Raw genomic sequence first — 13,396 nt, 5'->3', positions numbered from 1 at the left:
ACTCTGACCACATTAATGGACCAGCAGTGGGCACCAAACCAAAGTTCAGTGGATCCAGTTCCTCTACAGAAATATAGCTCTGGCAACAGAAGGCTCCACAGGAAGGCTGTGCAGGAAGGTCTCCAGGGGGAGATAGTGAGAGGCAGGAAGTCGCTGAGGAGAGCTGTGTGCAGAGAGCAGCTGGGACACTGTAAGAGTCTGTGACTCCCAGGAGATGGAACATGTACCTGGATTCCAGCAAGCCAGCTCCTGCTTCCTCTCCTGAGGACTCTATCTAGCATTTCCTGTTCTTCTATTTCAGCTTAATGAGTGTTAAGTGCCTTCTTCCTGTTCCGGGCAATAATAACAACTTGCCTAGGATAGATACTCCACTAAGACATTTTTCTTTTCTTTAGAAATTCTTTTTTTAAATTATTTTTATTTCATGTAGGTGAGCGTGCTGTGTATGTATATGTAAAACATTCGTATAGTGTCCCTGGAGGCTAGAAGGAGTTAGATACCCTGGAACTGGAGTTACCGAAGGTTGTGAGCCATCGTGTAGGTGCTGGGAATTGAACTTGGGTCCTCAGGAAGAGCAATTAGTGCCCTTAACTGTTGAGCCATCCCTCCAACACCTACACACAAACGTTTTTCTATGAGAAGCTCACAACAGTTCATTGCAATGAGTATTATTTCTCCATTATTAACTCGATGGCAAAGCTTAGAGAGAGACACCATGGCTGTGCCAGGAGCCAGCTAGCTGTACTCCAGCTGATACTCAAACCAAGGGTTCTCAGACCTTACAGGTCACAGGAAACCTTCCGAAGAACCTTTGTCAAGGTCAAAATCATCAGCTGACCCCAAGAACACGTCCCTGTAATCTGGAGAAGATACTCTGAGCTCTGAGCAACATTCCTAGACTGACTTAACATCTAGCTATTTTGAGTTTCCCTTGGGGAGGGGCGGGTCTAAAAAACTTACTGAAAATACACAAGTTGACTGCTGTGTGAAGAGAGCAGAGCTGGAGACAAGAACGGGATCTGACGTGATGACTGGACCATGCTGCGGGGTCAACAAGGAAACACTGTCTGTGGCAGAATCAGGTCCTGGTGTTGAAGTAGAACCAGTTGAGAACAATCTCTGCTATTTTCACGTGGTCAGTGCTGGCCCCCAGGATTCCCCCTTGGAGGGAGGGACTTACAGAAGAATACCCAATGGCTACACCTAAAGTATGTTTAAGGATGCAGATATTTCATCCTATTAGAGACAAGTCGGAAAGAATATGTTCCGGCATTTTGAAAGGGGTGTCCTTTCTGCCCTGAGCTGTCCATGCTCAGAGTGCACACATTGTAATCTCCGCTTCAGCTAACATTACCAGGGTATGTGGGAGAGGGGTTTGACAGTTCTCATGCTTTATGATATCATACTGGGTCTGTTACCTTCATAGATGGGTGATCCCAGCACTGCAGATCTGCACAGTTCTGCTGTCGATTCGGGTTTAGTTAAGTACTCCTAGTCCAGATGATCCATCAGCAAACGATGTAGCTGAGCAGTGGAAGACCGACAAAGCCCAAGCCATAGAAACAGTGAGAACCCGGAGGAGGCTTTAAGTCATGAATATTATTGAAGTTGATCAGATCATCAAGTGTCCATCACCTCTCTTGTTCTGCTATGACTGTCCTCCTCTTGTTTGTATTTAATAGACATAGCTTTAGGAACACTTCAGAATAAAAGCCCAGGCCATCTTCATTTTTGGTCATGCTTGATTGTCTGACCCAAAATAGAAACATTAAATAAACACCAAAGCCCTTACTAGTAACATTGTAACTTCACCATCTAGTGTCAATTCCCACCTTCACAAAAGAAGGTCAAATAGAACTTTACATTTTTACGGCGTATCAGGAAACTCCCATAAATTCATGTTTCTTCCAAAAAAAATTCTTTTTGCTATTCTAAAAACCAAATTTCTAGAGCCTAAGCAATTTGGATGCTCACCTTACTAAACCTGGATGGAGGTGGGCGGTCCTTGGACTTTCCACAGGTCAGGGAACCCTGATTGCTCTTGGAGCTGATGAGGGAGAGGGACTTGATCGGGGGAGGGGGAGGGAAATGGGAGGCGGTGGCGGGGAGGAGGCAGAAATCCTTAATAAATAATAAATTAAAAAAAAACAAATTTCTAACATCAGAATTTGTAAGAAGCTGATAGAGTGAAGAAGGGAAAAGGTGGCCCAGTTGGTAGAGCACTGACCTAGCAGGCGGATCTGGGTTCCCTCCACAACTCTCCTCAGGCCACACCCCTGTGACTCCAGCAGCAGGGAAGTGGGAGGGGCCAGGAGTTCAGGTCAGCTGCAGCCACTAACTAGCAAATTCCAAGAGAGCCTCCCGTACTTGAGACCCTGACTGGGAAAACTAGAGAAATAAAATCAGACATTGTATTTGTTAATCTTATTAAACCAAATTCAAAGAAAGATTTCTTCAGAGAAAGTCTAAATTCTAGGAATTTGAAAGGAAACATGCCTAAATTTGTGGAATTTTTCCAAACTAAAATAATTAATGCTTCAAATAAATTTGAAACTGAGTATGTGCATGACACTTAGGAGGCTGAATCCAGAGGATTGTGGGTCTGAGACCACCAAAGACTATAATCAATACCTTGTCTGGACAAGCAGTCATATATTCCACCCCCAAATTTTCTCTTTCAAAGTCAGCTAAATAATTCATTGAGCCAAGCAATATCCATTGACTAATTGCCATGCTTCCTGCATTGTTGCAAAGACTCTTTTCATGCAATTTCCATTCTTGTCACTCAACCATCATGGCCCTTCAAATCCCTGTTACCTGAACTTCTTTGATATAAGATGTGTGGAAATTCATTTTCCTCTCCCTGTCCGTTTCGAAACATCCATTCTTCCATCAGGGCTCAGCTAGATGTGTGTCCTTTAGGACACCTTTCCTCGCTTGTCCATGATGCTACCCCATGAAGATTAGTTGTACTTTCCACTCGGGCCCCAGGAGACCAGACCTCATGTCTCATCACACACTGGGTATGTCCCCTTGCTCTTTAGCCCCACGCGCCTCTGCTCCCCACACCACTCTCTTCCTCTATAACGACCCCTCTTTTCCCATCTCTCCCCTAAAAGGAAAGTAATTGCTGAGATGATGAACTTGAGCTACTGATTATGCCACAGTTCATTAAAAAGAGAGATTGCTGTTGCCATGACTGCTGCATCTTTCTGCAGAAGACAGGGACCTTCTTAGCCTGCCCTGGTCACCCAATGGGTCTTGGCTCTAAGCCAGGCCATCTTTCTCCTTCGCTCCTCTTCTGTACTGTTCATGAAGTAGGATAACATACAGCTATGGGTGCAGAGATGTAACAACCTCAATTGGCTGGCTCTGCCATCCTCCCATCCTTCCATAATTGCAAGTACTTGCTCGGCCAAGGCTGTGTTGTGGATGCCGTTCTATCTTTGAGGAAAGAATAGAAGAAATCTATTTGGGTTCCCAGATCAGCTATGGTCTGGCTGTCTGGATGCTTGTTAGAAAAGTCCTAATTTAGGTGAGTTGTAGTGAGGTGACAGAGCCTGACCATCAGGGCAGTGGACTCATGTTCTCTGCTTAAGTTCGTTTCCTTGATACACATACTAGAATTCAGGAGTTTGGAGTTAGCAACTCATCGAGCCTCCACTGCCATCTCCAGCATTCTTCTCTGTGAAATACTGGAGCCCAGTGATTTTCAGCCCTGGATGCATGCAAGAATCACCTTCCCCATGGGAAGTTCAGAAGGTGCTGTCTATAATAACGGGTGGCTGCTTGTCGGCCTCTGCAAAGGAGTGGTTAGCACGTTGCCGCTCTGCCTGAAGACATGAGTTCTGCAACCAAGCAGGCAAAAACAGCTTCAGGAATTAGTGGGACGAAACAGAGTTCAGAGTGACCTTGAATTGCATTCACGTCTGTGCATTTGTCAGAGACAGGGGCACACCAAGAGCTCTGCGTTTGACACCTTTGAAATGATTGTGAAGTTCCAGACGGCTCCCCAGGAAGCTAACTGTTGTCCACACTTACTGCATTCAGCTTCTGGGGGCATGGGATCCCCTGAGACCTTGGCACAGGGTCCTCTGAAGCTTTCAGATCTGTCATCCTGAGCAGTGTGTGTGTGTGTGTGTGTGTGAGAGAGAGAGAGAGAGAGAGAGAGAGAGAGAGAGAGAGAGATATGTTCTGGGGGAGGGGCAGACTTCACTCCTTTCATGCTCTTGTTCTAAACACATGTGCTGTGCCTTTAAACACAGTGCCAACACAATGCTCCTGCGGCAAGAGACCACAGCATCTGGTAGCATCTCAAGCAACCCTGGAGTCTCTGGTTACTCAGATTATTTATTGAGACCTACTAGGCATTAGACTCTGGGATAAAGTAATCAGCAAAACAAGTCTAATTCCCACCCATGTGCTTTCTACATTCCGATGGTGGGAGACTCACTTCTCACATTTCACACATATACAGGACATGTGTTCACTGAGCAGAATTTTCCCATTTTACCTAAAAAGCTCTCTTGTCTCTGTCTCTATTGCCCTATTTCTGCATCTCTAACACTGCAAGTACACAGTTAGCTTCATGTGTGTGCATGTGTGTTCCTATATGTTTGCCTTTGTGTGCGTGTGCATGCATGTGTACATGTGTGTGCATGTGTGTTCCTCTATGTTTGCCTTTGTGCGTGTGTGCATGCATGTGTACATGTGTGTGCATGTGTGTATAAGTGCACGCAAGCCAGTGCACTTGCCCATGTGTACACATGTCTCTAACATTCTCCATCATTTTTATTTTTGTTATTATAGATGTTCTCACTACAAGCCCTGACTGGCCTGGAACTCCCTACGTAGAGCACGCTGCCAGGCTGGCTTCAAAGTCACAGTTACCTGGTTGCCTCTGCCTCCTGAGTTCTGAAATTAAAGGCATGAGCCATCATGCCAAGCCCATTTTTTTAAAGACCAAGTCATTCAGTGAACTGGAGGTCACTGCTTTGGCTAGCCTGTAGTTTGTAGCCCACTGGGATCTGCCTGTCTCTCTGTTCCCGGTACAATGGTTACAGACACACCTTAGCTTTTACGTAGGTGCTGGAAATCTGAACCCAGGTCCTCATGCTTGCACAGGAAGCACTTAGATTCACCCTCTGAGCCATTGCTGTAGCTCCATAGTTGACTTTAAAAAAAAAAAACAAAATCAGTCTTTCTCTTGAAATTTGCAAACATCTCTGCCCTTTGCTTATTCTCTATGTGCAATGGTTCTCAACCTGTGTGTCGTGACCCCTTTGTGGGTTGAACGCCGCTTTCACAGGGGTCACCCAAGATGAATGTAAAACACAATATTTGCATTATGATTCATAACAGAAGCAAATTACAGTTATGAGGTAGCAGCAAAATTAATTTAATGGTTGGGGTTCCCACAACATGAGGAACTGCGTGGAAGGACTGAAGCGTTAGAAAGGTTGAGAACCACTGTCTGAGGGGGTGCTGTCTTCCCTCCTCTGCCCGTTCCCATCTGTCTACAAAAGGGGTCCCAGAATTTGCAGCCATGTCCTTCTAGTGTTTGCATCACCCCTTGTACACCAGGCCTTTCCTATCTGTGACTCAAATGTCCCCAGGATTGCAGTGTGGACATGGGCCTGGCCCTACGAGTGGCCACAGGATGGCTGTTCTGAGGACATGTGGGAGCTTTCTTTGCGGGCTGTCATACCCATGGGGTTGTGTGAGGCCCCCTGCAGAGAGGTGGCCTGAGGAGAGAGGTGGGTAAATTGTGTGCTGGGGACTAGAACTGCGTCTCTCCGGGTGGTCATTTTCCTGCCCTGAAATGGAGAGCTCTAAATTTAAAGCTGGCTTTCCAGGGCATTACATTTTTATAATGAGAGAAACACAGTTGTCAGCATAGGTGACTACAACGTATTTTTAGTTTACAGCTTCTGAGCCTGATTTATCACGTTTAAGAGTTTGTATAAATGGTGTTTGGGTTTCTGTTTGGATCCTTATTCTAGGTCCCACAGCTGCTAAGGCTCTTCCAAGGTAGTGAGCATCATGAGAACCGACCTAGGCTGCCTGGTTTCCGGTGCTTTCCTTCATCAGTTTCCTATGATAATGACGGTGATAAGGACAGGTGTGCGTGTGTGTGTGCATGTGTGTGTGTGCATGCATGTGTGTGTGTGTGTGTGTGTATGTAGCATGTGCACGTATCTGTATTGGTGTGCATACCTGTGTGCATGCACATGTCCAGAGTAGGATACTGAGCCTTCTGGTCTACCACTCTCTACCTTATTCCCATAAGACAGGGTTTCCCACTGAACCTGATGTGAGACTGGCTTCCAGCAAGCCCTAGCTATCCTCCTATCTTCACCGGAGCTACAGGCACGTGCAATCATGCCCTCCTTTTAAACATGAATTCTGGGGTTCCAAATTCATATCTCCATGCTTGTACAGAAAGTGCTCTTATCCACTAGGCCATCTCCCCAGACCCCAAATAAAACTGTTACTGACATACAGTATGGATATATAAAAGTCTCACTGAAGGATAGCACATATACTCAAAAGTATACAAACACAGATACACACATCCAAGTGCTAACTGGTTGAAATGTGACATAGGATATAAGCATCTCCTCAGTCCCTTTTCAATAACTTCCATTTTGCCATCCCTAACATTAACCAATATTTTATTTTCTTCCTTCTTCATTGAATTTTTCATAATTAAAATCATAGTAAACACTACCTCTTATATATGACATTTTTCAAAAATATCATATTTATGACACTCACCAATATTACATATAGAAAGGGTTCATTCACTTTCAGCATTATATAGTATTCCATTGAATAAGTATACATATTCTCTAATGGAATAGAATTGATGAATGACTGTGTGTGTGTGTGTGTGTGTGTGTGTGTGTGTATGGGTGTCTTATTAAATTGGTTACATAATATGGTCCAGGTTGTCCAACAATGACTGTCTTACACCGTAGAGGTGGAGAATCTGCTAGTTGCTTGACCAACAGCAGGCTGGATGTCTCAGGAGTCCCAATCTGTCAGGAGTCCCAATCTGGCCTCCAAAATTCCAGAACTGATCTACAGTCTATATTGGAAGCTTGAAGAAGTTCACTCTAATATCAGCAAAGACATTCAATGACAGTAAAATCAATGAACTTTCCAAGAGAATGAGGTAAACAGGCAAAAAAAAAAACAACACACTCTTTCTTCCATATCCTTTTGTCTGTGCTGCCACCAAAAGGTGCTGTCCACATTTAGGCTGGGTCTTCCCACTTCCAATAATCTGCTTAAGAAAATCTCTCTGAAGTGTGCCCATCACCTTTGTGTTTTAGTTGATTCTAGATCCAATCAAGCTAGCAAGTAAGGTTAGCCATCACACCCATTTTTACTTATTTCTTCTGGTCTCTGATAGACCTTTGGGTTACTTTTATTGAAACTCCTAAAAACAATGAAGCCATGACGATTTCCACATAACTCTTTCATGTTTACATGAGCTCATTTATGTTGAGTATATGTCCACAGACGTGAGATTATGGGAAGGGTACATTCAGCTCTGACTAGATGCACAAAAGCTGAGTTGTGTGGGAAGACTTTAAATTATTCCTTGTTTGTCTTGTACAAACTCACGGTTTCTGTTTCCTCATGTGTCAACTCTGTTAACCTTGCTTTCCAAAGAATCCATCCATTTTCTTTCAATACTAATAACTTGTTCATAATATTCTTTGATTAAAAGAAATCCACAGATACTATAGTGATAGTCTTTTGTTAATAAAAACTGAGCCCTTTTGCCTTTTTCCTTTTACTCCCTTTTTTTGCAATGACTTTATGTTTTTCCAGACGTTGACCTTTAATTTTGTTGACTTTCTATACTATTTATGTTTACATATTGTTTGCTTTTCCCACTTTATCTTCTATGAGCTCAGCTTGTTGAGTATTTTCATACTTAACACTGTATTCATCTATTGTCTGCATCTGTGACAGAATCTCACCTGTGACAGCCTTGGAGTTCCTGAAGAAAAGGAATTTGTGTGTCTTAGTTCCGAGACTGGAAATTCAAGGTGCTGGCATCTGGTGAGAGCTTTCTTGCTTCATTGCAACAGGATGGATGTTTACACGTGTGAGAGGGGGAGAAGGAAGATGGGGATAGCAAATGCCTTGATTGTTTTAATTGTGTGAGAGAGACTGAGGGTTTGTGCCTGTGAAGGCCAGAAGAGGGAGACAGATGACCTGGGACTTGAATTATAAGAGGTAGTGAGCCTCCTGGCACGGGTGTTGGAAAACTGAGCTTAGGTCTTCTGCAAGAGCCGCATGTGACTTTAACCATTGAACCGTCTCCCCAGCCCTGAATCTACCTCTATAACAACTGAATCTCTCTCTCCCTGTCTCTCTGTCTCTCTCTCTTGAACCCATTCATGAGCTCTTCTGACCTAGTCAGTCCCTAAAATTTCTATTTCTTATTAGCATTCTGGCAACTGAATTGCAACGTGAGTTTTGAAAGAAATGTTCAAACCATAGCACACAATTGGGTAACTGAGTTTGGACTTTGTGTGCTTTTTAATATAAACATTAAAATGCTTATAAAAGTGTTCTCCTTTTAAACCCCCTTCCCCTGTAGCCCACAAGTTAGGTGTGTCTGTTTTCATAAACATTCCATTCTGAAAGCCTTCAGATTTATTTTTGATTAATTGGGAGTATATTGCTTAATTTTCAAATACTTTGAGATGTCCTACTTGATCATTGTTATTTATTTCTAGCTGATTTCCTCTGTGACAGAGAGCATAGCTCTCTATGCCCATCCTTTGAAACTGGTTGGGACTGCACTTGGGAAGAGTTTTCACGGTGGTTGTTGGGTCTGATGTTCTATATATACTAACTAGGCCACTTTATAATCATGCTGACTTTTCTATCTTTGTTCTGTTGGTGACTGAGAAAGTAATGTTAAAATCCCAAGCCATGCTCATGGATTTGTCTGTTCTATTTAATTCTGTCGCTACCTCCTGCATTTGAGGTGTTTGTGAACAACTCATACAAACTTACATATTTATAATTTATTGAGGATCGACCTTTTATCATTATCAACAAAAGGAAAAGTACTTCCTTTTGTTGCCAGTTTTTCTGTGTGTATGTATGTGTGTGTGTGCGTGTGCATGTGTGTATGTTTGATATATGTGTATCTTTGTGTGCACACATACCTGTGAAAGCCAGAGAGCAAGGCTGGATTTTCTCCTCCACCAATTTCTACTTTTTTGGGGGGACAGGATCTCTCGTCGGACTTTGAGCTCCTCAATTCACTGAGCTGGCAGGTCAATGAGTTCAGGGTACCTTAAAGCATGGAAATATCTTCATGTAACAGTGTTATATAGAATGATCATGTACAATGAAAAGTTTAAAACTATATGATTTTTAAATGAAGATCATAGTAAGAAAATTGCATCATATTGAAGACAGAAATCACATTTTTACTGCTTTGTAGAGTCTATTTATATGGATACATAAAATAGTGTGTATATGGGTCATAGAAGTAGAAGTGTGATTGGGAATAATAGGGAGAGGGAGAAAAGGGAAAATGGTGGTGAACCTGATCAAAGTACATGATATACTTGTATTAAAATGTCCTCTGAAAACTTTTATTATAGTCAGGTGGTTGTGGTACACATTTTTAATCCTAGTGCTTGGGAGGCAGAGGCAGGTGGATCTTTGTAAATTCGAGGCCAGCTTTGTCTATAGAGAGAATTCCAGGATGGCCAGGGCTACACAGAAAAAGCCTGTGTTAAAAAAGCAAAACAAAACAAGGAATCGCTATTTACAATGGCTATTTGCCAATAAAGGTCTAAAATATACTGTTATCTTGAATACTCAATACAGATATTTATGTCTTCCATTTAGTTTTATTCCTTTCTATGTCTCCAAATTGTATCATTACCTTCTGCCTAACAAGCCTTATCTACTTACATATATTATGAATGAATTTATTTTTAACAGGGGTGTCCTCATGATAATGAAGGCATTGTTTTCGTCTGTAATGTTTTCATTTTAAAAGTAGTCGACAGTGTAACAATCAGGGAGTAACTGTTGCCTTCCCTAGTCTTTCAGAGTGCTGCTCTTGTTTGTTTTCCTTTTAGAAGCCATCTGACCACTTATTGATACTTCCTTGTGTCTTTTACTCTCTGGTTGTTTTTAAGAGGAAATGTTGATCTTAGGTTTTAAGTAATCCTTCCTGTGATTGCCTATGTGACATTTTCTTTCTAATTATCCCCTTTGTGGTTCACAAAGCTTGAGCTGGTGATACAGTGTCTTTTATCGGTTTGGGGGAAACCAGCACTGTTTCTTCTCACATTCCTTTTGTCTTTTATCTATCTTGTTGTTCTCCAACAAGCATCTGTTTGCTCAGTCTTTCTCTTTCCCACATCTCACAGTTTCTTTTCTTCATTTTTCATTTTTTAATGTCTTCATACTCCACTTTAGATGTTTTCTCCTGTCAAATTCTTCAACTCATTAACCCCCTTTCAGCTATTTCTAATCTAATGATAATTTTACACATTGAAAACAAAAAAATTCCAGCTGTCTTAAATTATAGAATCTTCACTTGATGACTTAAAATTTTATGTATGTGTGTGTTTGTATGTGTAAGTGGTGTATGTACATGTGTGTACGTGTGTGGGGTATTGGTACTTGTGTGTGTGAGTGTGGGGGTGTGTGTAAGTGGTGTATGTACATGTGTGTATGTGGGGGGGGTTGTACATGTGTGTATGAGTGTGGGGTGTGCATGTGCATGCTCATACATGTGAAGGGCGTCAGGTGTCCCACTCTAGCAGGCTTTGTCTTATTCCTTTGACAAAAGATTTCTCACCCAGCCTGGAGCTAGACTGTCCATTGCTCTCCTGTCTCTGTGCCCAGCAATGCCCTCAGGGTCACAGATGTGTGAAATTACACCCAGCTCTCTACATGTGTGCTGGGATCTGAACTCAAGTCTTTGTGCTTGCAAGGCAGACACTCTTATCCACTGAGTCCATTTTCCAGCTGTATTTGCTCATTTTTTTCAAAAGTTTCTTCTTCTAAAGAATTGTAATGAACACACTTATGATAATTATTTTAAGGCCATATTGACCCTAATATCTTAATTACCTGTTGGTTTCTTCATATGGTCTGGGTTTCCTTTTTTAGGGGGTTTTGGGCATTTTGTCCTGTCCCCAGGTGAGTCTGGTAACTGGATGGACTATCAGCTGTATGCAAAGCTCTGGACAGCTCTGCCTTCCTCCAGAGATTACATAACCAGGCAAAGGCAAACTAACCAAAAATCAGACCTCAGTCTTTGTGAAGACAGATGGACTCCTAGCTAAGTCATAATTCTGATCTTTATTTTTGAGGTAGATTCTTACACTGCAGCTCAAACTAGCTCAAGCAGCAAGAAGAAAACACTGTAGCTCTTTCCCTTGGGCAGACCCTGACTCCTCTCCCTGATCCCTACAGCCTCAGAAGTCCACTGGAAGTAGTCTTCAGGATTTTTATCTGCTCATCTTTTCTCTTCAGTTTTCTAGGATCCCAAAGGAAGTATATCTGTCAGGACATGCTTTGGGGTGGAGGGAGGTCAGCCTCCTCAGGGCATGCTTTGGGGTGGAGGGGGGTCAGCCTCCTCAGTCCTTGCTCTGTTACTTCTGAGATCTTGGGCTCGGAAGCCTTCTGACTGAAGAGTTGATCTAAAACTGGGTAGCTACTGCACAAATGCTGGATGACCAACATCTGTAAAGGGCATGATTATTTAAGTGCTTGTCTGAGTAATCTACATAAAACTACCCATTTAAATAGTATAATGACCCCAAAGTCTAAATTTTCTTATTTTCTATCCTTTATGCGGAAGATAAATGGTAACTTGAGAGGCAAGTGGTTTGCTCAAGATCATACAGTATATACAATATGTCAAGAATTTAAAGCAAGCAAACTGAATTTAATGTGCTCTTACTTCTCTGGGGTTCATTTGGTACCCATGAGGTGTAACTTCTGCCTCATATTAAGCAAGTAAACATTTTACGTGAGTGTCAAGTAATTTCTAGTCCAGCTCCTTGCACAAGCAACCCTTCCTCCCAAAATTTGTCAATATTAACATTCCTCTCCCTGATGGAGGCGTAATTGTTGCCATAGCTTCTCATTTCCTATCACCTTCACCCTCTCATTTCACTTACCTTGGTTTTAAGAAGAGAACTCGTGGGGTGATGTCCCCCCTGCCCACCGTGCCAGTAAACCCCTGCAGGAGAAGCACCAGAGACAGGAAGGCTAAAAGTAGGCAGCCACGTGGAAGAATAAAGTCCTCCACCAAGGTTAAAATTTCTCCAGACTTGTGTTCCGAGCCCCAAAGCACAGCGTGAGCCAGAGGTAATTGAGCATCTGCTGAGAGGCACCAGCCACCCCGCCCCAACTCATTAACCTGCCCCCCTCAGCTGTGAGAAGGACCCAAGGCTTCCAAATTTGCAGCATGAGGAGGCAGGCTTTTTCACACATCTCATGCCGTAAAAATCCCCTCCTGGATCCCTGACTTGAAAAAGGGTTAGAATACCCAAGGGAAGAGTCTCTATAGATCCCCATAGCTTTTTATTCCTACTTTCATAAAATTTAGCCAGCCATTTATTTTTTTCACTATTACTGAGACATGGTACCCGTGGTGGGGTTTGAAGCTCCATCCTGGCTCACGTCAAAGACAAGATATGGAAAGGGTGTGCCTGGGAGCCTTTGAAGGTGGTGGAGGCACTTCTGCTTGTCGGGATGGAATGAAGAAGAGGATACTGGATGCTCATCTTTTCCAGTGACTGTGCTGCCCTCTGCCACTCAGAGAGAACCCCGTCTGTCTGCAGAAAGAAAACAGAGATGGCAAAGGACTTGTCAAGGATAGCAAAAGGAACTTGGGTTGCCTCTCTCAGAGGATTCTAACTTTCTCAGTTACCTAGCGTGGATAACAAGGAGGAGGAGGACAGACCATTTCATTGGCTATAAGATACAACATGATTTAAATAAATAAGCTATATGGAAGCACATATTTTTATCCAAATTTCTACAGAAAATGTGATTATAAAGGTTATGTAATTTTCCCAGTTACTCTGTAAATAGGAAAGCCAAGACTCTAACATGTCTGTCTTCTTTTCAAGATTCTACCCCACCTCCCAGCTTCTGCCCATTGCCACGCCTATTCTGTAGTATGTATTTTATAGTGAGGGCATATATGCACCATGAGAGAAAATTATTCTTTGTAAAGGGGTAAAAAATTATCAAGCTACTAGATGTTATTTAATAAGATATTGGACGGAAGCTTCCTAGCTCCTCGAATGGATAGCTAAGGCCGTGAATCAAATTTACTGACACCCCAAACATCTAGAGAGAGTGAGAGTCACTTATTCACCCA

The 13,396-nt window shown here is 42.6% G+C and overlaps 1 long non-coding RNA gene across 1 annotated transcript; it reads right to left on the bottom strand.

Annotated features, from left to right (window-relative positions):
• Positions 1-9,214: 9,214 nt before the first annotated feature.
• Positions 9,215-12,720, bottom strand: LOC121456782. The gene is made up of 3 exons (XR_005975657.1): positions 12,657-12,720; positions 12,186-12,247; positions 9,215-9,327 (listed from the first exon to the last, which is right to left on the bottom strand). It is a non-coding gene; the product is annotated as an uncharacterized LOC121456782 (long non-coding RNA).
• Positions 12,721-13,396: the final 676 nt, after the last annotated feature.

The sequence above is a fragment of the Microtus oregoni genome, unplaced genomic scaffold, assembly GCF_018167655.1.
Source record: "Microtus oregoni isolate MIOR12 unplaced genomic scaffold, Mior012 000001F_ref0000356, whole genome shotgun sequence".
NCBI classification, from domain to species: domain Eukaryota; kingdom Metazoa; phylum Chordata; class Mammalia; order Rodentia; family Cricetidae; genus Microtus; species Microtus oregoni.
The sequence above is the reverse complement of the archived record's forward strand: the minus strand, read 5'-3'. Positions and strand labels throughout refer to the sequence as shown.